At 38.9% G+C, this 27,237-nt stretch overlaps 1 pseudogene; it reads right to left on the bottom strand.

Annotated features, from left to right (window-relative positions):
* Positions 1-7,814: 7,814 nt before the first annotated feature.
* Positions 7,815-10,478, bottom strand: LOC116214380 (annotated as a pseudogene).
* Positions 10,479-27,237: the final 16,759 nt, after the last annotated feature.

Genomic DNA, 27,237 nt, shown 5'->3' with positions numbered 1-27,237 from the left:
AAACTGATCTCACAATGAGTTCACATATTTTCACTGATAAATATTTTGATTGATTGTTACTCATTCGATATGAATAAGTAATGTTCAACTAATATATATATATATATATATTTAAATCACGACTATGTGGCTCACTAGCAAGTTGATTAGCTTCTATAATGGATGCACTGTATATGACAGTATGCTCCGTTTGGTTTTATAATCATGTTTTTAAAATTTTAACTATAATTTTAACTTTATTCATTACACAACAAAAATCAACACACACAACTATTACTTTTTCATTTTTCTTTAATTTTGTAATTATTCAATTTAATTTTTAATATTAAATTCTCTCAACTATATATTACTTTTTTTACAATTTAACAACACAATAATTACTTTTAATTATTTTTTCATATTTTTTCTCATAATTCAATAACACAATTATTACAGTCCAATTAAAATCAAAACCCAACTCTATTTAACTCTAAAACCAAACACACTATTTAAAATTTATGAAAAGAATTTCATGTCATGGGCAACTATACTCGAATGAGAATATCCCCACCACGTATGTAGACTGACGTTATCTCACGGTCTCATTGAGGGAAAAAAAACACCGTCTGTGATAATGTTGGATGAAAAATGTGATTTTTGTCGTAATTTTTAGCATCACAAAAGAAAAGCTGATGTGACTCTTTCAACCTGTGGTGCCGCCTTTGTCTTGTGTGTGGACTGATTAATTAATTGCGTGCGAAGGGGGAGATAGATTTTCGGGTACGTGGCAATTTATGAGTGGAAAGGTGGGATATTTCCATTACATATGGCTGTTGTGTGCATCGATGGCTACAAATTTGCACTTTTCAGAGGCTGTACTCGGTTTGTCACTCGGTGTCAGGTGGCAACGTTTCACCAGATTGGGACAATTCGGAAAGGGACAAAAATATGTAGTGGTTGATTCAGTAGGTTACCCCTTTAAAATTTCTGCAAAAAAACTCTGTGATACTATTTTAGAAAATTATTTATTCATCGTTTGAATAAATACAACCTTTTTTGGTATGTATTCTAATATCCTAAAGTCTACCGAGTTCTGATTAATTTAATTAGAATCGTGTCGGTTCACTATAATTAATTGCATATGAAAATCTGTTTGGCTTATTAACATTAATTTCTTTTTGTGAAAAGATAGTTTGTTGATTTTTACCCTTAGAATTATATTCCGCGAGCGACCTATTGCAATTTTATGATCATTTAGGTAATACATGGTATATTTTCAAGGATGTGGAGCATAAAAATCTCCTTACGTATGTCTAAGTTAATGTGTGTGTGATCATCTTTGAGGATAATCATTGGAGTCGGTGTTTTCGCTGGAGTTTTGAGTACGAGTCTGAAATGCTGGAAGAGTTGAACTCAATGCTCATTTCTTGCAAGATATTTCGAGAAGCACATGACAAGATTATTTGGAAACCTTCAATTGACGGTGAGTTCAAGATGAAATCATTTTGTAAGCCGCTCGCTAACCCTCCTTCGGAAAATTTGTTCTCCTCTTACTCGGTGGCTTGGTCTGGTTATGCCCCTCCTAAAGTCGAGTCCTTCACATGGCTGGCCCTTCACTGGAAAATTAATACTAAGGAAAATTTATTAGAAAATTACTAATTAATTTAGATCAGTTGAGCTGCATTTTTTGTGGACACGATCTTGAGTCGGGATCTCATCTTTTCTTGCACTAGTCACTGTCTTGGAATATTTGGAACTTTTTTCTATCTTGGTGGGGCTGCTCATGGGCTATTATAGATGATCTTCTAGCCCACTTTTTCCAGTGGTCACGGTGCGTTATCGGCAAATTTAAGGGAAAGGTGTGGACCATGCTTTCTTTTGCCATCATTTGGTCCATATGGCTTGCAAGAGTTGAGGTTGTTTTCAATGCTAAGGAAGCCGCAATCAACAATTTGATCCGTATGATTTGTACTTGACTTGTTATGTGGGTAAAAGCCATTGAGGATGATTTTCCTTATTCTGCTGCTAATCTTTATCGCTCATCGGAGGGTATTCGTAGCTGATGTAATATGAGGAAGAGTCGTCCTTAAATCTCTTGGTCAGCCCCACCTGCCGGCTGGTTCAAGTGGAATACTGATGGATCTTCTCTTGGCAAACCTAGTCCCGCGGGTATTAGAGATGTTCTCAGAGATTCAAAAGGCTTTATTATCTGTCTATTCTCTTCTTCTTCTAGCATTATAGATTCAAATCTTGCTGAGATGCTTGAAATTAGACGGCCAAATCTCTGCTTCGAACTTCATTTACCTTGGTTCCTCTCTCATCATCGAGTTAGATTCCAAGATTGTTTATCTTGGATTACTAAAGTTACCGGCTCACCATGAAAATATTGGAGCATATTCTTGGATATTTAGTTGTCTACTATGCACTTCACTTTAGTTCGGTACCAACACTCTTCTAGAGAATTCAATAATTTTGCGGACTGTTTAAGCCAAATCGGGTGTTGTAAGGCCTTCGGATTTTATTGCCTGATCGTAGAGGTTGTCTTGTATCTCTTTGTAAGTATCTCCTTGTACTTCCCCTTGTTTGTTGTTGTAGGGTTGTTTCTTATCCTTTTGTAAATCTCTTGTGATCTTCACCTTGTAAGATCACCTCTATTAATGAGATTTGAATGAATTATCATATATATATATATGTGTATATATTGTGTATGAAGATTGCTGCATTAGGATTTTTCTCATTCTTGTCAATTCTTCCTTTAATATTTTTTTTATTTTATATTAGATTCGCAAACAGAAATGGCTTCGAAATTATTCTGGTTTTTGGGCATTAGATCCACAATAAAGTTTATTTGGATAAATAATTTTCTCCTATAATTAATGTGTGTTTACGCAGTGATGCTGGTAATTTTTTTTTCTGTCGTATTAGGGATCCATAAACCTAATAGAACACAAAGAGGATAATATAAAAGAACAAATAAATAAATAACATCATATCTAACGAGATTAATCTTTTAGATTAGATAGTACAATTGTAATACTTCAAAATCTCACATGTTTGAGAGAAGTTTAAACCTTTTAGATTTGATAGATAAAAAGGATACAGACAGTAAGAATCAAATGTAAAACCTTTTGATTTCAAATTGAGAGTGATTGATGTTATTCCACAAAAATAAAAGGCCGGTGATGTTAGTCGATTACATGTGAGGGGTGAGTGGTGGGAAGAGATAGATAGTAACATTGATTCAATCAAAAACATGACAAGAAAGTTATGGATCTAACCTTTTGCCGTAGTTGATTGAATCTTCAATGTTGTTCCCGTGGATGATAAAATCTCCCATTAATGTTTTCTAGAAAACTAATAAGGACACTCACGGGAAAAAATCTCTTGTGATGACACCGAAAATCATAGGACTTGAGGCCAATGCATTGCATTGGTTTCCTACCTTCTACGCCGGAATTTCGAAGATCTGAATTTAATTTTCACCATTAATTTCTTCTTTATTATTTGTTTTACTTTTTCCTTCCATTGTCTCATTCTATTCCATATGGCCTCCCCAGCTTGCACCAAATAACTGATCGAAGATCTTCAGTGCAGCCTTTAATTAATTGTTATGCATGCACAATATGAAAGCACATTATAGATATAGTTTCGGGATCCATTTCCCATTGTCTTGGTTTATAGGTTCTATACTACAAATTAGAGAAAACTATCAAAATAGTCATTCAAAGATTTCAAAACTAACAAATTATTACTTGAAAGATATTTTGAAACAAAATGATCATTGAAAAACCAGAATCCATAACATTTTGGTACTTCCGTCAAAATTCCGTTAGTGCCGTTACGGGAAAATGACATGGATGCTTATATGGCATCTAGTAGCCAAACGGCGTCGATTGATAGTACATATCAGCACGTACGACGTCGTTTATGGCCTGAAGTTAAAAAAAAAAAACCTGGGCGAAACGACGCCGTCTCGCTGCCTCTCCCTCCCCCAACCGAACGGCATTGTTGCTACCTATCCCCTTCCTCCCGTCATCTGCAATCAAAATTAGGTCAACCCAAAGAACCTCCATCAAACCCGACGTCCTTCCTATCTCCTCCCCCCATCGAACTCGACGTGGCCCCCTCGGCGTCGTCCTTCCTATCTCCTCCCCCCACCGGTGTCGTCGCCCCGAAGGTTCGTGGACACACGGACTCGTCGAGCTTGAGTTCGACTCCGCTGGCAACTCTATACCGAGTCTCCATCTCCGACGGTCTCAACGAGGTGGATTTAATCGCAGGAGCTAATAGAGCTAATTGGTAAGTATGGGAAGTGTCTCTCAACTATAGATTGTCCGATTGAAATCCGATTAGAGTCCGATTTGCCAGCCCTAAGTCCGATTTGTGGTTTCGTACAACCCTAGCTGAAGATCATATACTGCCTCCATTGCAATCCGTCGTCTCTCTACTCTCCCTTCTCTGTTTCAGTCCGCTGTCACACTCAGAGTTGCTGTTGCGGTGCCCGTGCGGTCGTCGAACAAAAAGCAGACTCGACGAGTCCGTGTGTCCAACTGGTCTAGGTTTAACTGGCTGACGACGATGACTGCTTGAACTCAAGCTCGACGATGACTCTTATGATGGGGGGTTGCATCGGGTTCAATTGGTTTGGGTTTAACTGGCCGCGTCCATCAAGTTTGATGGGGGGTTGTGTCGGAGATAGGAAGGACGACGCCGGGGGGGCCACGTTGGGTTCGATGGGGGGAGGAAATAGGAAGGACGTCGGGTTTGATGGAGGTTTGTCGGGTTGACCTAATTTTGATTGCAGATGGCGAGAGGGAGGGGATAGGTAGCAACGAAGCCGTTCGGTTAGGGGAGGGAGAGGCAGCAAGAAGGCGTCGTTTCACCCAGGTTTCTTTTTTTTTTAAAAAAAAAAACTTCAGGCTATAAACGATGTCGTACGTGCTGATGTGCACTGTCAATCGGCGCCGTTTGGCTACTAGATGCTACATAAGTATCCATGTCATTTTTCCGTAACGGCACTAATGGAATTTTGACGGAAATACCAAAATATTATGGATTCTGGTCTTTCAATAATCATTTTAGTTCAAAATATCTTTCGAGTAGTAATTTGTTAGTTTTGAAATCTTTCAATTAACATTTTGATAGTTTTCTCTACAAATTAACTTAGGGCTCTCATTAATATATATGAAAGTACTCAGGCGCCCTCAATTTCTTTGGGGTTGTAGTCCAAACCGTGATCTGACCTCGCCGATGAGATATGGCCTCTAAGAAGCAATCTAGATGTGCCCGCAAACCTTCAGTTTAGTCGAGGTCTCAGAAGTGCTGAGTCGACTTACGAGCCTAGGGTCAGGTTTGCTCGAGGCTCTTAGCCTTTCATAGAGGCTAAGTCTCACCGAGAATGTCAAAATCATGTGCCCAGGAAAATGTCATCACATGTTGCCTAAAAGAAATGGTCATGACGATTTTGATCCCTCAACCGAACGAATATTTTCCACTCGTTCCGGCATAATATTAATCACATATCACACGTACTGATATTAATCACCCAGACACTCCTCTGTCAATTAGGAGGGGATTCCAACTGCACCATCTTCCATGTTAATTATATTCTTCAAAACCATTCATTAATCCATCTATGAATTTTCTCGATGCGGCATTTGCCCTACGGCGAATAATTTCCCCTAAAATGATGGATATTATAAAATAAATTACAAAGTTTTCCAAATCTAAGGGAGTTCAAATACGGGATTTCAGCTCTGCATTCTATGGAAGTTGACTTGAGCATCGAAGGGTGATCATGATTCATGGGAAAAGAGGACAATGATAGAATACGCGAGAGTGATAAGAGGGAATTCCTCCGAGAGCACATTAACACGTGAAGATTAAACGTTGATTTTTGGAATCTTGAATATTTTCCTACACCACTACATACTTATTTTTTACTCTATTATGCACCCCTAAGTTATTTAAATCGTCAATGCTACATGCCCCCACGAGTTTGAACTAACCTTGCTAAATGTCCTCGGGGATTGAAACTTTTTCAGTGTGTACCACCTAATATTTGGGAACCCAATAAGTCCCGACTAATCCGGATTAGAATCGGGTCGTCTATTAGATTAAACTCTCCTAATCGTGGATTTTCTTCGTATATAACACTTGAATAATGGACATTGATTAAGGAAGAAATGCAGCCAACCACATGGACCGATCCACTTCAGTAACCTCAAGGATGAAATTGAAGCGTGTTTGGAGTGGCATGCATAGACTGAATAATATGGATAGCCCATCGCCTCTTTAAGGATTGACGGCATGTGAGTTAAAGAGCGCATGCATGAGGCCATCTATGTACCAAGGCATGGTTGTCTTCTCCAGCCACCAGGCGTTTTTATATAATTTTACTTTGATATGATCGAGTTGGGATGTAAAGAAATCAAATAATACACGAAAGCATATAGTTTCCTTTTCCTTTTTTTTATTAGTGTATCATGGTATTCGGAAGCCTAATAGCTCATTACTAATTCAGTTCGAGTTGGATCGGCCCACTAAAAGAGTAAAACTCTCCCATCATAGATTTCTCAATTCATAATACTCGATCTTGAAACATTGTTTAAGTAAAATAATAAGTGTTAATAATTCGAACCAATCCACGTTAAATTCCTTTTTCTTGCTCCTTTTTCTTTTTATGGCAACAAAAAGTAGATTCGTAGTTATACAACTAGTATTCTTGTTTACGTCACACACGAATTTGTTTTCATATATCCAATAAACTGAGATAAAATAATCAGAATCAAAATTACTTATCACAAAAAAATCACAATCAAAATTGAGGCACTTACCACTAGGCTGAGGACCCTCTAAAAAAAAATTATTAAGTCTTTGAGCTTTTTTTCCCAATTCCCCGTTGTAGTTATGATTATTGCAATCATCGAAATTTTGAAACTAGAAGGGGGACTTAGAGATTATTAATGGCGTTTTTACAAAAGGTACGCCTTACGATGAGACGAAAGAAAAAGATGGGTCTGATCTGGTAAGAAAGTTTGAGGGCAAGGAGAGAGGAGAGACCAAATCAATGTAGACATTTGAATTTTTTTTTAGGTTAATTACCAAAACAAAATGTAAACTTTGCACATGTTATCAATACTTGTGTGATAGCACGTGCGTTGCACGTGCATTGGTTGCATTTGTTTTCTTGATTAAACTATTACACTTTTTACTAGGCAATTTTCTATTAATTAAATATATAGTTTAGCTTTGTCTTGCATAAAATAATATTATTTATTCGGTCGACCATGATGTGCGTGGATAATAATGTAAAACAAAGATTAAAATGAAATAGACATCGAGTCCTCAACACTACTATATTGTTATGTAAAAAAAAATATAATCATTATGCACTCTAATCCTTTTCACAGAATGATTTTCATCCTTTGCTTTCCATTCTTTTGTGGACAATGTATAGAATGCCCCAACGTCTCTGTCATGTAATCATCACAAAACGTTCCATTCTTTTGTGGACAATGTATAGAATGCCCCAACGTCTCTGTCATGTAATCATCACAAAACGATAGGGAAATTCTTAGGTCCCGTGACTGAAAATTCAGTCGCCCCACAAACCTCCGACAATTGTACAAAATTTGTTGGTTTTGTTAAAAAAAGAAAGTTTTTGTACAACTGTACAAAAAAAATTTCAAACAAAGGCATGGCCTTTGTCACTATATAAATCTTTGGGAATAATCCTCAAGAAATTTGTTCATGCATAATTATAGTGTAGAAAAAATAATAATTTTAAATTTTACTAAATCAGCAAATGCAACATGCTTGTTAGCTAGAAAAGATTGGCATTTTCAACCCAGTAGCTTATTTTTTACCTTCCATTAACGAAATTGAATGCTTGCAATGTTCACCAAAATTACATCAACCCCTCAAAAGCAAAAGAAAAAAGCGGAGGAAAAGAATTAGCTTTGACAGCAAAATTCAGCAATACAGAAACTCCTCTAATCTGCAGAACAATGCCATCAGCTTCAATACCCTCTTCCCTGGAAAGCTCTTTCTTTCCTGCCAAAATATATACCTATAGCAATTCAGAAACCATCTCAAGAGACTATCCCTTCCATTGTTTTTCAAACACGAACTCAGCTTCCCAGTCTCGAACATCTTTATAAATCAACATCATCTGCAAAATCTAAATTAAATTAGTTTTCTGAACTTCCATGAAACAATATATGATCTTGAGATTCCTCTTCCAAGCTCTGCAGATCATAGAACAACAGCTCTCTTAATCTATGCAACCCCAAGCAAATATATACAGATGTTCATGAGGCACTACATCAACTCCCTCAACTTCAAAGAGCCAGCTAAAGGACATAGAGCTGCCTTAGAAGCAAAAATAGGCAGAGAGGCTACTCTCACACTAACAAGACCAACAATTTGATGTGATTAAATCATTAACTCTGGCTTCCTTATTTTGATAAGTTCACTGGTTCCTCTCTTTCCAGCCAATATACGAATAATAAGTCCATGAAAGTTTCCTGATTGCTGCAACAAGAGACTTCCCATTCTATCGTTGTGCCGATAAAAGCTCCTCATCTCCACCTCCCACTGTCCTGTTTAACAGAAGCAATCCCAGCATTCAATTCTAGACTTCCTTTGAGAAAGGGAGGAGAAGAAGACATGACTTCTTAATTCCTCACTAACCTTACAGAGCACACACAAGTTCTCTTGTCCCAAGTAGCCCCAATTCTGCAGCCTGTCCGTTGTAGATAGCATATTTAGAATGTGGCCCGAGAACCAGATCAAAATATGCCATCATACTATATGGCTACCAGGACTGATATCTCTGCAAATTGATGGAATAGAAAACACCGATCTTGCATTCCATAGACAGCAATTAAACCAGGCAGGGAACAACGTGCCCGCAAAGAATAGAAGTGATGAACATAGAAAGTCATGTGATGGGGGAGGTTAAGAAAATTTGTGCATAGCGAACTCAGAGAATTTGAAATTATTTCAGAGATGTAACTTACAATAATAGTCTATACAGGCTACTACATTGCAGAATTTACCAGAGAGCAACGCTGTATAATAGATAGTAAACCATGCAGAGTAGTTTCAAGAAAGTACCTCCTTAAGAGTGGATCTTGAAAGGCATAGTCAGCAAGTGATTTGACAACCAGCAGCTTAAGTGATAACTTGTTATACAAAATTCTTATGCTGGGCTAGGATGACATAATAAATCACAAATAACAAAGAGGATGAAAATAGTTAAACCTGAACCCAGGGCGCAAAGAGAACAAAGTCATGAGATATTACCAAAAGAAGTGTCCACTGACTCAAAGCGAAAGGAAACATCAAGTGTGTGATTGAAAGGACAACAATCTAAAATCTACATGAGAGAACAGATGCACCATTAATCAGTGTTAGCAAATATTTTCACAATCATTCCAATATCTATAAGGTTAGTAAAGCAACATAAAAGGCTCAACACAACCAGAAAGCCTTCCTAAAACTTATTTGCTTTATATATAAGCTACATACGATATAACAGAAATCATTTGCATGCTCTAGAACTTATTAATCTAGCAAAGGAGATACCAGAGTACATATAGCAGTAGCCTTACTGGGGTAAACTAAGCACATTTTTAGATGCTAAAATACCACATGTGCAATTCAAATGCGATCTTGCAGCAGATGGAAAAAATAGAGTATGAAAACATAGCCAGAAAAATAGTGATCATTGTCAAAATAATTTTTTAGAGCCAAAGAGGGCAATGAGTTTCACAAAAGACACTTACGGGGATGAGAGACTCTCAAGCATTCCTCTTGGCATTGGTGGCAGATGAAGGTGCCAATAACCTCAGGCCAAGGCCATCACCTTTAAAGTACCTGTGGTTCACCACGTCGGCCCCACTGCTACGCAATATGTATTGAGAAGAGTCATGCAGCCCTTTCACCACCCCAGCCCTACACTTGCAAAATCAATGCACTGCATGACAAAGTAGTACACAGCCTGTGTCAAGCATAGCTTCCTTGCCAGTAATAGCCTGAATATAACTTGCCGGGTTTATGTATCCTTCTGTGGAAAGAACAAGAAGAAGAAGAAGAAGAAAACCCCTTGATGTCTGGGCAAAAAAGCAAAGATAAATAATGGCTGGTAATTTCCATTGTTTGTACTCACTTGAGATACCGGTGGTGCGGTAGACAAGGGCAAAGATCATGCCCCCAAATGCCCAAGCAACACCCCGAATACCCACTATGGTACACTTGGAACATGACTTGGAGACTCCCATCACAGTGAGGATGGTAATGCAGAGGAAAAAAAAAGGTGGCCATGAACTCAACAATCCCAGCTCTGTAGAACGACCACAAGGTCAGCTCTCTAGATCAAACACAGGTGCTGTTTGCAGCTCCCTGTGGTCCTAGTCCTTTTGGGCAGATGTACTGATGGGCTATCTTTCTGGAAACTTGTTGGTCCCGACCCAGACATCTTCCCTGCCCCTGCATATCCCGACTTAACAGTGAGGACGGGAATCAAATAAGAAATTCTGAAGGAAGCAAACAGAGAAGAGCTCTGCCATTGCTGAAGTTCGCTGTGAGGAAGAATGAACTACCAGCTCTTGCCTTTTACAGTAGGAAAATTAGAGTTGGTTCTCGAGCATTCATTTCTAACAGTTCAATCAACTGTCTTGACCCTGGTTCAATCATTCTTTTGAGCATTAACAGTTCGAGGCAGTGGTAGGCTTACAAGACAGAAATGTAATCCTTTTAGTGAAATGTAACAACAGAAGGTGCAAGCATTTCCCTTATTACTATAAAAGAAACAGATAACAATTTCAAATAGCCTACAAAAGGAACAACAGAAGCATTTTAACGAGCACTTATCATGCATAAGAATAAAGGAAAATTATTTTATACCCAAATCAATTATGTAAAAACACATGCCATACTCAAATGGATAACACGGGAAAAAAAAAAGAAAAAGAAAAGAAATTGCAGATGCAATCAATCGAGACTCAGATCACCTGTTTGGTGCAAAATTCAGTATCAGGACATCACATATATCACCATGGTGATTTGAGGGGCCCGTCAAAGATGTGGCCATTCAAAAGGATGGCATGTAAGAGAGGTACAGGTTAGGAGGAGGAAGAAGCAAACGAACTGTCAGGGGCATTTTACAGAATAGTTTGTGGGCGTAGGATTGGGGCTGGAATGCAAAAGAATTAGGAGGAGGAGGAAGGACGGACCAGGAGAAGAGTATTTCCGGTTATCTGAAGAGGAACAAACGGACAGCGGGCAGTATGATCTTTCGGAAGAGATGACCAACCAACGGAATGGCCAAGCAACTTCGGAGGTTGACCGCGAGGGCATCGACCGTTTGGACGCACCAGTGGGCGGTGGATCGAGTAGGAGGGGCCACGAGGCTGGCGCCAGCCCGCGAATCGACCGGGATCTCGAGTTCGAGATCCGATCGATTCGGGGGCAGGGGCTGCCAATCTGCTGCCTCGACCCCACCTCCACAGACGTCGGCATCCTCTATCTCTATCGGTGCATGTGACTTCGGTAGTGGGGTCGAGGTTGTTGGCCCCTTCCCTTTTTTTGTTTTTTTTGTTTTTGTCAATTTTAGGATCAAATTGAAAAAAGTTAAAAGTTTGAGGATAATAATAATAATAAAAATAAAAATTTGAGAATCAAAAGTGATGAAAAAATTAACGGTGTGATTTATTATGTCTCACAAAGTGTTATTTGTTCATAGACAAACCACATCTTTCAATTTGTCTTCAGTTCAAACCATATAGAGAAGTTTTTATACTTTTTCCTATTTTTTAAAGAGAGAGATTAACACATTTTGTATTTTTCATTTTATTTTATCTTAAATCTCTTAAGTTTTCTTTTGTGAAAAATTATTCATGAAAATATCGTAACATTACCATTTAATTCAATTTTGAATGGAAAAGTAACGATATGATGTGCAGTAAAAATTTTAAAAAATTTCGTGACATGTCGTTAATTTTTTTAAAAATATGATGTGTGGTGAAATTATTTTAGAAATCATAATGTATGGTGTGATTTTTTCCTTTTTTTTATTTACACAAAATATATTAACTTTCAATTTGACATCACATTTAGCACAATTTCGTTCTTGCCGTTAGTTTGGATAGATTTTGCTCACACACTTAACAATGCCATGTGGCTCAGAGTGACTAGGCAAGTGGGGCCAAAAAGGATTTTTTAAACAAAAATATATTTCGAAAATGTATAAAAAAAGAATATTAGAAAGCAAAAACCCTAATTACAGAAGAAGTTGTAAAGGAGGAGAGTCGACGAGCAATGCGGCCTCACCAGCAAGCTATGTTCCCCCAATCGGGGTTTTCGGCAACCTTATCGATTGTCGACTACTTTGAAAGGGATGGTGGCCTCAAGTGCAGCTCCATAGTCATACATTAAAAAAAAAAAGATAAAAAAAAATGGGAGAAACATGGGGCTAGCGGAGGGAGCCCCACTAGCGGCCATCACCCCCAATCTGACCATCGACCATCACATCCCAGTTGAGGTTGCCATTGTTGGCGACTCCCTAGCGACATCCGACTCTAGGGCAGTTTTGGGGCGAGTTGTGGAGGGGTTGGTATTGCCGGCCCCCCACTTTTGGCCTTGCTAAAGGCTACCACAACTCTTGTGGGGGTCTCTTTAGTGACCTCGATTTGGGGCAACGGCCGCCGACGAAGCCCCCATCACCGGCCGCCTCTGCTTCTAGCTTCGCTTCCCAATAACCCTATAGGGGCGGTGGGGGCCTTTGAGAGGCCACCACCGCTGGCCACTTCTCATCCCGTTCCACTTGGGATTTTGAATTTGCTTTTGCTTTTTTTTTTCTTTTAAGTTTTTTCTTTGATTCATGAGCTCAATATGTCAAATTTCATAAATAACAAGACACTTAACGATGCCATGTTAGAAAAATCCGTCCAAATTAACGAAGAAACTTATTCATATTTAACGTGGTACAAAATTGAAAAATGGCATAATTCTGTGTAAACAAAAAAGTTTGTGCTAACATTCATAAAATGAGCGAAGTTTAACGTTTTTCTTTGGTAGCTAATCCTTCACATATATATATATATATATAGTTGAACGTCAAAGGACTTTTGGCTCTCCCATTGCATGTTGTCATCATATATTATTAGCCTTGGCCAGCACCTTTATCATCGATCAAGGCTATTATTTATAAATAAATAGAGTCGGTTAATACTTTGGTCCTCCAATTTATTTGTTGCTTTCACTTCACTATCTGAATTAAATTTCCCATCAATTCGCTCCTCCAATTTCGATTCCGTCTAACACATTGGTCCGGCCGTCAACTCATTCAATAGAAGTTGAGTTGGATGCTTACGTGGTGCTAACCGCGTCAAATGTATTGTTTTTTAATAAAATTGAGCAAAAAGATGTTGTTTTAACAAAAAAAATAAATACATTATTTTTCTTTAAAATTTGGAAGCAGGGCGAAATAAAAAGCATGTGAAAGGAGTAGACTAGCTGGAGGCTCTCGGCCGACTGCCTCCCCCTCAAGCGAGGTCTCTAGAGGCGGAAGATGCCCCTAGCGACCTTGCCTGAGGGGGAGGCAGCCAATTAGAGAGCCCCCGGCGGGTCTACTCCCCTCTTTACACTCTTTGTTGGTGCTTAGAGAGGGGTAGACCGGCTAGGGAGCCTCCTACTTCGGCAAGGACGCTTGGGTCACCACTCGCCTCCGACTACCTACCTCTCCTGAGGGAGGTCGTGGTCGGGCAGGGAGCCCTTAGCCCAGTGTGCCCCGTCTCGATTCATCAAAAAAATATAAAAAAAGATTTTTTTTATACTTTTTTTGTTAATGCTATGCCATTTTGCTTAGTTTCAATGAACAATAATATATTTGACGTCGTTAGCGCCACATAAGCATTCACATTGGCATTCTGTTGAAAGAGTTGACTACCAAACCGAAGTGTTAGGCATAATCGAAATTAGGGGAACGAATCGCTAGCAAATTTAATTCAGGTGTTTAAGTGCTGACAATGAAATAATTAGAGGACCAAAGTGTTAACACGCTTAAATTAATAGACTTTAAGCATCAACTTAGGCTAGGACTTCGCTGACGCTTCGAAAGCGTCAGTTAAACTAGTTTTCTTTTTATAAAATTTTAATTGACCTTAGCCAACACAAAATAGCATCAGCCTAGGCATGGTTTTGGTTGAAGCTTTCGAAAGCATCGGCCAAGGTCAGACTTTAGCAGACACTTCTCTAAAAGCGACGCAAACCTGTGCCGATTGAATGTTAGGTGACGTTTCTAAAAGTGTCAGGAAAAAGTATTGGGAAACTTTTCTCAACATTTAGAAGTGTTGCCCAAAGTCCCAAAAAAGTCGCCAGAAGCCCATTTTCCTATGGTATTCCTACAGATGCATTTCATTGTATACCAGCATTTGAGAATTCCACAATTAAAAAAAGGATGAGGAAAGCAAATTCTAACCTTTTTCGTGTAAAATCCTCGAGTGGCATAGCAAAAATGAATATCCACAATCAAGAAAATTAAAAGAGTAAAATATGATCATCAAGTAGAGATGAAACTCATCCCGAACATATAGCCCTCCATGAGTTAATTACTTTGGGTTGGAAACTTTTGAATTTCCGCGAGTTATATGTGACTCTACGATTTCCATGAGTTAGAAACTTACATTAAATGATTTAGGGTTTTTTTTTGTCTGAACCATGGTATCCGAAATCTTTATGAGCTTAACTAATCCAATTCGAGCCGAGTTGGCCCACTAAAGGAATAAAGCTCTCTCAACATAAATTTTTTCCATTCACATCACTCGAATCCGAGACCTTACTCTAGGGGAATAAGCGCTAAACTGCTCGAATAAACCCATGATTAAATGACCATTGAGTTGAAAGTCGCTCAATAACCTAGATGCATTTTACATGGCACTCTCCTGCACATTCCACCTGCAATAATTATAGATATAATGTTACTAATTATATGGATATAATGATACTAATTATATTTAGAGTAGCTTTTGTATTTATTTTTTTAACACATGGAGCTAGATTTTCATTTATTTTTTGGTAAGTTATACAGGGAAAAGCCATACAAGAAAAAGAAAACAGAAACGGGGAGTAGCAACCTCCAAAACATCTCCCAACAACAAGTTGTCGAACCGTTAGGAACCGAAGATGAAACATGAACACCGAACAGGAGAGAAGTAGCCATTCGAGCCAACCATCCATTCACGAAACACATGATGAATTGAAAACTCCCAGTCCTAGGCAATCGGATTCCAGATATCATCCACTAGCCATTTGAGCATAGGGGAGCAACGCATCTTCCCTAGCATAAGATATCGGGCTACCATAGAGTCCATCTTGAGAGAGAAACGTCGGCATCCCAAATCCCAAGCATAACGAAGTCCCGAAAGAATTTTCGGTAATTCTGCCATCATCGAAGAAGTGATACGCAAATTCAGGGTGAAACCACTCAATTCATCACGAATAATACCACAGGCACCCACTAAACCTAGATTTCCACGTGAAGCACCATCAGTATTCAATTTGATGAAACCCCATGGTGGTTTATGCCATTGAATTAGCTGCCAAGACGGTCGAGAATCTGAGGAAGCCGGATATAGACGAGGTAAGGAGTAAGTTCTGCTCGTCACAAGCAGTTGGGAAACGGCATTGGAGGGCGGGGGAAAACCTTCTTGGAAAATCTCTTGATTGCCTCACTTCCACATAAGCCAACATCCAACACCAAAAATGGTCACCCAATCAATTTTAATATAAATGTCGATATATCAATATCAATATTAATATAGATATAGAACGTGAGAAAATTTAAAGGGAAACCAACCTTTCATGATGCTTTCATTGAAAAAGGGAAAGGATAATCATCCATATATAAGCCAAACAAATTTCCAAAAAAGGGCAAAGAAAAAGACATCGCATTATAATTTAAGGGGCTTTCCATGTGTTATTTTCTCTTTCCACACCACATGATACACACGATGTTTCCTTGCCCAATGGCTGAGATACAGCTTCCCCAAGAAAAGATGTAAGAGTAAGGATGACATTAGGAAGGTTTTGGGACAGCTATATCTATTTTATATCCTTATCCGTTAAGAAAAGTCAATCATAAATCATTTTCAAACCCTTTAAGATTGTAAATGAAAATTCCCAAACCCTTCCCACTAATTTAGCAAAGACCCATTGGGAATTCATTTTTTCTTACCAGTAAGTTTGTGAGAAAAGTTTGTATGAACTTATCATAATATCTGATTTATAGAAAATTATTTGATATAACAAAAAGTAATATAAATTTCAAGCAAATTATTGTACGAAAAAAAATAAATCACCATACTTATAGTCTCATAACATGTACGAGAAAATGAGCCACAACGCTATAACACTATACAACTATCACAAATACTAAAAATTAGAATTAAAATAAAAGAAAACAACAGAAAATAATGAATGCTATTTTTTCATTATGAGCAATATGGACCTTAATTTAGTAAATCTACGTTTGACGAGTTTGGGATGGATTTATAGGTAAAATTGTAGACCCTTTTCAAACCCTGCATGGTTTTTTACCTCAATTCCTAAATCCTTTCCCTGACCCAACGGGTAAAATCTGTTAATCAACTATCAGGATTTGAGACGGATGAAATATCCGTTTACATAAACCCATTGCCATCCCCATATGAGAGAGCCTCATGTGTTCTCTGGATCAAAACATAAAGAAATAATTAATTCATTTTGTTTTGCTGAGACAGTTAGAATGCTTAGAATTTTACCTGGCTAATTAGTACCCTACACTTGATACAAATAATTAAATTGCAAGTGTCAGAAGAATAAGTGTTAATTACGCGAATAAATAAATAAAAGTATATGATAACTATGTTAGATTTATAGAAGTTTGATTGATTCTTTATCGTAATACTTACTGGTATCTTGGAGAACCCCAAGATAATTCACAAACATTATCTAACAATATATATATATATATATATATAGCTACATAGAGATGAGAACAAGCATCTTCAACCATTTCAATGGTTTGATGCCCTTTCTACTCTCAAAGAAAATCTTAATCTCGACATCCTTCAGCAGTCGGAGAGCATGACATAAATTTTTTAGGCTGGAAACAAGCAATCGGGCCCTTCATGTTTCGAGGTTTTCCTGAAATTTGGGAAATTAATGAAAGTTGAGCTGGATGTTGTACATGTCTCACTAAAGAGAAGTAAAAAAATTCATATGGTCAAAAATCCAACGGAAGGAGAAAGAATTGTAACATTGTGTGATGGACTGAACCAACAGAGATGCAACCAAGAAGAAGAGAAGGCAGAAAGGAGGAAGAAGATCAGTGAGGAAGCAGAGAATTCAGAGGATAAGCAGGTAATCAACTTTCTTCATTCATAGATAGATTGTAGTGATTACATCAGTGACCCTTTATACTAGGAATTACTGACTCACGCTTCTCATGCCTCTCTTGTAACTAACTTGATCAGACTTTATGAAATATACCCCTATTCTTATATTTGTTATATTCTCGTCCCTCATTCTCTGTTTCTTATAATTTGATCCCTTTCTTCTCTTCCTCACCCTCAACATCCCTTTTATTACAACTAACTCCTTTTTCCCTTTCTAACCCGTGACATTCCCCTCCCCTTCAAAACCCTTGCACCCAAGGTCGAACCACGGGAAACACCACCGTAGCTCGTCGGCATACTCCAAGGTCGCCTTGGCCGGAGAGGTGTTGGTCCAGTGCACCAACACTTGAGCTGCCGCCTTATTTCCCCTCTTCACCATTTTTCGTTCCAGTATTGCTGCCGGTCTTCTTGTATGTTCTTCCAAGTGACCAGCCTCGGTTGAGCAATTAGCATCCCCGATAGCCTTCTTGAGTTGGGAGACGTGGAAAAACGAGGTGGATTTGTGCTGATGTTGATAGCTTGAGTTTGTAGGCCACCTTACCGATTCTATCTAGGATTTCGAAGGGGCCGAAGAATCGGGGAGAAAGCTTCTCCGAGGGTCTGTTGGCTACAGTCCCTTGTTTGTAAGGTTGTAGCTTTAGGTAGACCCACTCTCCCACTGAAAACTCTCTTTCGGTTCTCTTCTTGTTTGCTTGTGTCTTCATCCTGTCCTGAGCTCGCTTCAAGTGATGCTTGAGAACTTTGATCATATTTTCCCTATCTGTCATGTGGGTATCTACTATAGCTACTGTTGATTCATGAGGAAAGTAGGGTATATTTAACGGGGGTTGGAACCCGTATAGTGCTTCAAAGGGTGTCATCCATGTAGAACTGTGATAGGTAGTATTGTCCTACCATTCTGCCAATGGTACCCATTTAGCCCACATAGCTGGCTTATCTCCAGTCATACACCTTAGATAGGTCTCAAGACACTTGTTGACAGCCTCAGACTGCCCATCAGTTTGTTGGTGGTAAGCTGTGGATGCCAGCAGCTCTACTCCTTGTAATCTGAATAGGCCTTGCCAAAACTTGCTCAGAAATACAGGGTCCCGATCACTCACGATAGTTTCAGGCATCCTGTGTAGTTTAAAGACATTGTCCAAGAAAACTTGGGCCACCATAGAGGCTGAGTAAGGGTGAGGGAGTGTCATGAAATGAGCGTATTTGGTGCATCTGTCAACCACCACAAACACTACTTCCTTCCCCGTAGACTTAGGGAGGCCCTCGATAAAGTCCATGGTAATGTCAGTAAAGACTGACTTGGGCATTAGTAGGGGTTGGAGGAGTCCTGGATATGCTAGATGCTTGGCCTTGTTCTGTTGGCAGACTTTACATTCCCTCACAAACTGTCTGACTTGTTTCCAAATGCCCTTCTAATATAGTAAACTAGCAATTCTCTTAGTAGTAACCTGAGCTCCAGAATGTCCCCCTACTGAGCTCGAGTGGTAGGCCGTGATAATGTCCTGCTGTAGAGAATTGTCGCTTCCGACTACTAGCCTTCCCTTCCTCCTTAGTTGTTCATCCTTCCAAGTGAACTTTGGGTGAGACTTTGGATCCTTTCTTAGTTCCATAATGAGTTACTGAACCTTTGAATCCTTGTTCCAGCTTCCTTGAATCTTATCCAGAAAACTCGTGGAAACCACAGAAAGTGCCATATAATGAAGCTTTTGTCCCGATATACAAGAGAGAGCATCTGCCACTACATTCTCTTTACCCTTATTGTATCTTATATTGTAATCATATCCCAGCAATTTAGCTAGCCAGGTATGCTGGAGAGGGGTGTTGAGCCTCTGTTCCAGCAGATACTTTAGACTTTGGTGATCAGTTTTGATGATAAATCGCCTCCCATTTAGATAATGACTCCATTTTTTTTATTGCCTATAGAATAGCAAATAGCTCTCGTTCATAAACTGAGAGTGCTTGGTGTTGAGGGGATAGCACCTTACTGATAAATGCTATGGGGTGACCTTCTTGTTGCAACACAGCCCCAATTCCTACCCCCGAAGCATCAATCTCTATTACAAATTCCTTTGAGAAATCAGGGAGTGCTAGCACTGGTGTAGATGTCATGGCTTTTTTGAGTTTTTCGAAAGTTTCCTGAGCTGCTTCATTCCACAAAAAAGAGTCCTTCTTCAGGAGATCAGTAGGTGGTTTACTGATACTCCCATAACCTCTTACGAATCTTCTGTAATACCCAGTGAGGCCCAAAAAACCCCTCAGCTGCTTCACTGTCACTGGAGTGGGCTACTCTTGCACTACTCTTAGTTTCTTTGGGTCTGTTGATACCCTTGCAGCTAATACATAATGCCCCAAGTATTCCACCTTATCTTCCCAAAGCTACACTTGGTTAGTTTTGCAAATAGGGAGTTTTCCCTAAGCAGTGAGAAAACCTTTCTTAAGTGTTCCATGTGCTGATGCCAATCCTGGCTAAACACTAAGATACCATCAAAGAATACTCGGACAAATTTCCTAAGGTGAGGTCTGAATACCTCATTCATCAGGCCTTGAAAGGTTGAGGGTGTATTGGTGAGTCCAAAGGGCATCACTAGGAACTCGTAGTGTCCTTCGTGAGTCCTGAAAGCAGTCTTGTGGACATCTGCTTCATACATTTTGATTTGATGATAGCTTGATCTTAGATCAATCTTCGAAAATATGGATGACCCATGTAGCTCGTCTAGTAATTCTTCTACCAGAGGAATAGGGAACTTGTCTTTAATAGTCAAGTTGTTAAGACTCCTGTAATCCACGCACATCCTCCATGAACCATCTTTCTTCTTTACCAACACTATAGGGGATGAGAATGGGCTATGACTGGGTTGTATAATCCTTGACTCCATCATTTCCTTTGTCATATTCTCAATAACATCCTTCTGTAGTGCAGGGTACCTGTAGAGCCTGATGTTTACTGGCTGAGCCCCTTCCTTAAGTGGAATCCTGTGATCATGTGGTCTTTTGGGAGATAGGCCCTTAGGTTCCCTAAACATATCTTCAAATTCTCTTAGTAAGGGTCCCAGTTCAGGTGCCTTTTGGTGTTCTTTACTGTTGCTAAGTTGTACCTTGCTAGTACAGGCTAATTCCAACATGCAGAGTTGCACCCTGGTCAGTTGGTCCCTCTTTTGCAATAGTTTCTCCATTTGTTCCTCCTTGATGGTCTTGAGCTCTTCGGAATTACTCCCTTGCAGTACACTCTCCTTACCTCTTACCACAAACTTCATCTGCAAGTCTCTGAAATTCCACAATATGTCTCCTAAGGTAGATAGCCACTACACTCCTAGGACAATATCATAACTTTCCAGAGGAAGCAGTAGCATATCAACCTCATACTCTCTGCCCTACATCTTCCACCTGAACTTCTTGCACACTCTCTCGCATTTTAGTTCATTACCATTAGCCACTACCACTTTCACAGTCAGCATTGGCTCAGTTTGATATTCCAACTTCCCTCTTACCTCTTCATTCAAAAAATTGTGAGTACTATCAGAGTCCATCAAAATATGCTGCAATCATTTGCCCACAGTTCCCACTACCCTTATGGTTTGAAAACTTTGGGTACCCAGGAGGGCAGTTAGGGATATCTGAGGCGGTGGAATCTCCTCCAATTCTTCCTCTGCTGCCACTTCTTGATCCTCTTCGACCGCCTCAACTTCAATAAGGAAGGCCTGCCTTCTCGAACATTTATGCCCAAGTACGAATTTCTCCTCACACCAAAAACAAAGATTCTTAGCTCTTCTTTCATCCATCTCCTTCTGAGTCAGTGTTCTGTGGGGACAGTTGTGTAATGGTGGTGTATTTCTTTGAGGAGCATGGACTGGCACTGGCAGTGGCAGTAGGCCATTGCCTGTGCCCTTGTAGTTGTTTGTCACGGTGTTTCTGGAGGTGATAATTGCACTACTTTTAAGGGTGTTTGCTGGAATGTTTTGGGAGTGTGTGTGGTTGTTACTGGTGAAAGTATTATGTAGTTTTGGAATAGGAGAACCTGGTTTGTGTAGAACTGTATAGGTCGATTCTTGTAATTTGGCTAGGGAATAAGCTTGAGTTAGTGTGGTGGGGTAAAACATGCGAATGGGTAGCTGGATTTCACTTTTTAGTCCCCTCAGGAAATGGCTAAGGCCATCAGATTCAGTGATTGTAACCCTGCTTAGTAATGCATCAAATTCAGTCATGTAATCTTGCACAGATCTAACCTCTCTCAGGTTTTTTAGATCGGCCATAGGGTTCTCATACCCCGAATCACCAAACCTTGACACCACTGCTATCACATACTCACCCTAGCTCACCATCTTCCTTTCTACTCCCAGTGATTTCACATAAGCTTGGTGCCACTGCGGCGCCTTTCCCTCGAGGTGGATAGCCACCAATTTCATCTTAACATCATCAGGGGTCATATCTACTTCGAAAAATTGTTCGCACCGGTACAACCAGTCCCTAACCCCATCACCGCAGAACCTAGGAAATTCCAGCTTGCCAATTCTAGTAGTAATGGAATAACGCCCCTCTTCATTCCCAGCCGAGGATGGAGAAGGTGATTCAGGAGACTTACCCTACTGTAACTGTGTCATCAGTCAATTCTGCTGTAAGGTGAGTCCGCTAATCATCTCCATGAGTTGATCCATATGGCTGCTAGTGTGATTTCTGAGCTCCATCACTGCCTTGTCTTGTTCTTCCAGCGCAGAAGCTAGCTTGAGCATTTCCTGATTGCGAGTTCCTATCGCCATGGATTGCCAGGAAGGAGGCTCTAATACCAGTTGTGATGGACTGAACTAACAAAGATGCAACCAAGAAGAAGAGAAGGCAGAATGGAGGAAGAAGATCAATGAGGAAGCAGAGAATTCAAAGGATAAGCAGGTAATCAACTTTCTTCATTCATAGATAGATTGTAGTGATTACATCAGTGACCCTTTATAATAGGAATTACTGACTCACGATTTTCATGCCTCTCTTGTAACTAACTTGATAAGACTTTATGAAATATACCCCTATTCTTATATTTGTTATATTCTTGTCCCTCATTCTCTGTTTCTTATAATTTGATCCCTTTCTTCTCTTCCTCACCCGCAACATCCCTTTTATTACAACTGACTCCTTTTTCCCTTTCTAACCTGTGACACATTGAAGCAAGTCTAGACACGACCTATATAGAACAAACGTAATGTCATATTCGCTTGCTATTATTTCAATCAAAATTTTAGGGTTTATAACTTTCCTCGAGATATAACGTTCTTTTTGTCATGCTCTCACCGTTCAGCGAATCAAATAAGTCACGCGGTCCCTTTTCCTAGCTGCACCATCCATGTTAGATTACAATCTGATGGTCCCAATTCCTTTGTGTTGGATACCACGTGCGAAATTTTAGCATCACTTTTTTCACGTTCTTCGCATTGCCCTTCAATATTCACCGATGTTCTCGCAGGATCTATTGTCCCCTTTGAAAAAGTCAAACCATTCTGATGTAGCAATTTCCCCACCCCGAATTGGTCCAATCCTTCCAACCGTATCAACCTCGATTCTCTTCTCCCTCCTTCCGTAAATCACTCTATATATAAACCCCTCATCACCCTGAATATTGTCCCCCCAAGGAAGAAAATACACAAGGAAGAAAAACCACAAAAATCCCAGCCTTCACCATCCCAAAAGGAATTATATACATTCATGGCTGGGAGTATGATGAAGCGGTTTAAGTCGCAAAGGTACTATCCATGTGAAGTCGCACCATCGAAGATGATGTTGCAAAGGAGAAGCTCAAGTTGTCCAAAGTTGGAGACGATCTTTGAAGAAGGGACTTGCGAGAGCTTATTTGGAGACGAAACCACGATATTGCAAAAGAGAGCGGTCTATCTTCTTCCGGTGTTCTTGTCTTTTATATCTTATGTACTTTTGTATAGACTATGATCAATTGCCCGATTGATCCCTTTGTGGAGAAGCTAATGTTCGCTCGAAACAAAAAATTATTGATCCATTCAGTTTTGGTAATGAATAGCAATGAGTGTGGAAGTACTTGATAATTTGGTGCAGCTTTGAAACTTGCCGGAAGAGAAGATTTTTCTTTTGTAGATTCTCGATTTTTTTCCCAATTAAGACCTGGTACAAAGAAGTTAAAAGCTGTATAAATGAGCATATATAGTCCTACTAACGACAATCGAATGTAGAACTTCATGGTTCCCAGAGATGGCATGAAGATTCTTTTTTCGTATAACCACAAAACTAAGCTGTTCTTATTTAACATGTTGATTAAGCATTCCACCTCTTGTTTTATCTGGAATATTTATAGACGAATTAATAGAAGGACAATTCGTTTGACTTACATATTTGATTAAAGTAATAGTTTGGATTGAAACTCATACATATATTTGTATATTGGCATGAGCTCAATCGAACAACAGTTTTTCTGGACTAAATAAAATGTGCAAAATATATTTACACCTTGAATTATAGCAGAAGCTGTTTAAACATATAAAGCAATCAATAGAGCGACTGTTACATTGATTTAGAACACAAAGAGCATGAGAAAGATCAGGGGGGTTGTCGTGATTCATGAGTAATTGCGGGCGAATTGTCCCCGAAATTAAAGAGAGGGAAATGGTTTAGGTACTGAAAAATTTGGATACTGCTATTTCAGAAGGCAAAGTAAATCAATTGGGAGCTAGGTGCAGGTGATGGTGTCTATGGCAAAGATCAATATCTCTACTCTGTCTAATGCCTCAGTGAAATCTGTCCATTTACCTATTGTCAAAACTCTAGGCTTTTAAGTTGTTACCTTGCTGGTTTTTATATTGCTGTTGGATTTGTGGTACTCTCTACAGATTTTTCAAGCTACAAATAAGATTCTTTGATATCGTGCAAGTAAATAGAAAACCAATAATAAATGAACATGGAGAGTGACACATCACAAGAATTGAACCTAGAACTTCCAGATTATCAACAAATAAGAGTATGTTCACTACACTACACTCTCTTTCTTACTCTCTATACATAATTTTTGGATCAATAAATACACGGCTTATCCAAAAATAAATCGTACATATTTATTATATAATTAGTTTGCTAACGATGGTTAACTTATTAGGGCATAGGATAGACAAACCCTGTTAGTAAAATCATCTGGAAATTGAATACAGTACAATCATTTTCTAAATCGTTGGGATATGTTTATTCATTCATTCAGTCAGTCAATCATCAATATTGCAATTAAACGGAGTTTAATGCATTGGTACTTATCCCTTTATTTAGAATCAAGATACTTTTGGGTTAGATTATTAGTAGGAGTAATTGCTTCCCTTCATTTCCACTAACCTGATTCTATTATCAATGGCCCTCTTTTATGACAAATAGAAAGAAAAAGAATAAAAAAAGATATGAGATACAAGAGAAGAAGTACTAAGAGAAATTACTTAGGTCTTAAGTAAAGTCTCGGAATCGAGTCTTGTGAATGGAAAAAATCCATACTTTGAGAGTTTTACTACTTTAGTGGGCTGACTCGGCTTGAATTGGATTAGTCAGAACTAGTTGGACCAGGATACACACCGAAGAGAAATTACTTAGGCTTCATTCAACATGGAGAAATAGCAGTCGAGACAACATCATCTTCTTGTATCATTGACACTCTTTTCTTGAGCAGTGTACATAACTTCCTTGCATATAAGAAAATATAGTATCCTAATTGCATACTACTCGTCCAACTCATGCTTCTCATACCTCGCTCGACAATCCTGAAGTTGAATTTGGGCCCCCGTGCTCATGAAACAGTTGACTAATTCGCTCACAGCAGTATTCATGCATGAATTGCAATCTGCTTGTGTAACATGAGCATACACATATGTATATCTAGGTAGCCCAGGAGAAGCGACATAGTATAGTCGTATCAGAGCACTCAAGTGTCGGTTAGCAATCTGTCCAGCACATACTTGATACTGAAATCATCACAAATGCCATGATCATAATCATATTTTTCGCGGCTGCACATAGCATACACGATGGTTGTATCTGGCATACCATTAACAAATTTCACCTTATTGCAAATGAAGAACATCCCGATTGCCACAAGAAGAATAGATGTGATATTAAGAGAAGTAATACTGATCGTCCCTCTTTTTTTTTTCTTTCTTCTTCCTTTATTCCTCGAGAAAAATCGAAGCTTGGACTTTTTTCTAAGGTAGAAGAAGGGTAAGGCTGTACATATATATATATAACTATATATTATATATGTACATACATATATATGCGTGTGTTTTTTCGCCTTGTCAGTTCCTTTTATTATATTTCGTCATTGTGATTATCATGCCTTCTAAAATGGGGGAGTAATAATACATTACTACTACTAACTTTTCTAATTAAATAAAGTTTATATATGATTAACAATCAGACAAATCTATAGTCAACTTCTTTTCCAATTGTTCCGCAATGAAAGTAGGTAAGAAAAACCATGCTGGGTAGATTTACCTCTCAATAGTCCGAGCAAGCTTAGGATCTATTGGATTTTCAGATATTAGGGTATGCATCAAAAATAGTAGTTAGAGGAAATCTTAGTTGGTCCTAGATTGCCAAAAAAAATTGTGTCAGGCCTCCTTCTTTTGTTTTTATAGTTATTTTAAATAAATTTTTAAATGAATAACTTTATAATAGTGGTTGATAATATTTGTAAATTACGTATTGTATTATAAATTAATGAATTTGTTATTAATAGAGGTTCTTCATTTGCCATTTTCTGTTTATGTATATATAGGGAAACGAATAATAGATCAACCGAAGGCTACTATGAATTTGTTATTAGTGGAGGTTCTTCATATACACCAAGGAGAAAACTTTTCGGATTGTCGAGGAAGCCTACTTCTCTATTTGACGAACATGATTGAATGTGACATTTCGGGAGTGGGAGGTCATCAAGCTTCATTCTACCTTTACGCTTAAGGAGTTGATGATATGAAGCTCGTCCCCTTCTTTCAACTCGAGTCATTTCAATTTAGAGGAGCGAAAGGATCCCAGGCCGGTAATTCGAGTTGGGTTCCAGCGATACCTCCAAAAAGTGTAATATGTTCAAACCAAAATGTCCCTTTTCATTGAAAAAAGAAGACCCAAAAAGGCGGCATCTTCAAGGCCTATATTTGGGGTAAATGCAGGATGACAAATCCTTAATTAGATTGAGCTTATACCAAAAGAAATTGAGCAAGACTTGACATGTGAACAATAAATCATTCACGACCTGAAAATCTCTACCTATAGCTACGAATCTTCACCTCCCAGAAATCTAAGCGGCCAAAAAAATGGATTTGAAGAACATTGGCATCTCGGTATCGGGAATGCTCGAATTATGGTGTGTTAAGTCGGGACTAGAGCTTGCTTAGAGGATCGACATCCAGAGTTACTCGAGAAGTGGATTGACAAATTGTTTGTTGTTTCCTACATATGGGGAGTTCTGCTTCGGAATATCTCAATTGAGTGAGCCATTTCTCCCACGTGATATTGGGCAGCTCACTAACAGAGAACGGCATTTGATCGTGAAGTGTACTTATTGAGAGCGCAACATGGCCGCGAACTGGCTCACTACTTGGGCGCTCAAGTAATACCATTGGAGATTAATGTCTTGGACTCTAGAACATGTATATATCCGGTATGATTCGTATGGGTTGCTCCTTGCTGATGTTTCTAGTTAGGAGTCTCTTGTTAATGTTCTTATTTCTTTGGGGTTCGCCCCATTTCCAATGGAAAAATAAGACATTCTTTTGCATGCTAATATGATCATAAGATAAAATAAGAAATTTAAAGGAGTGAAGTACTCCAAGAA

The sequence above is a fragment of the Punica granatum genome, chromosome 7 (assembly GCF_007655135.1).
Source record: "Punica granatum isolate Tunisia-2019 chromosome 7, ASM765513v2, whole genome shotgun sequence".
NCBI lineage: Eukaryota > Viridiplantae > Streptophyta > Magnoliopsida > Myrtales > Lythraceae > Punica > Punica granatum.
Note: the sequence above shows the minus strand (reverse complement) of the source record. Positions and strands in the feature narration are given on the sequence as shown.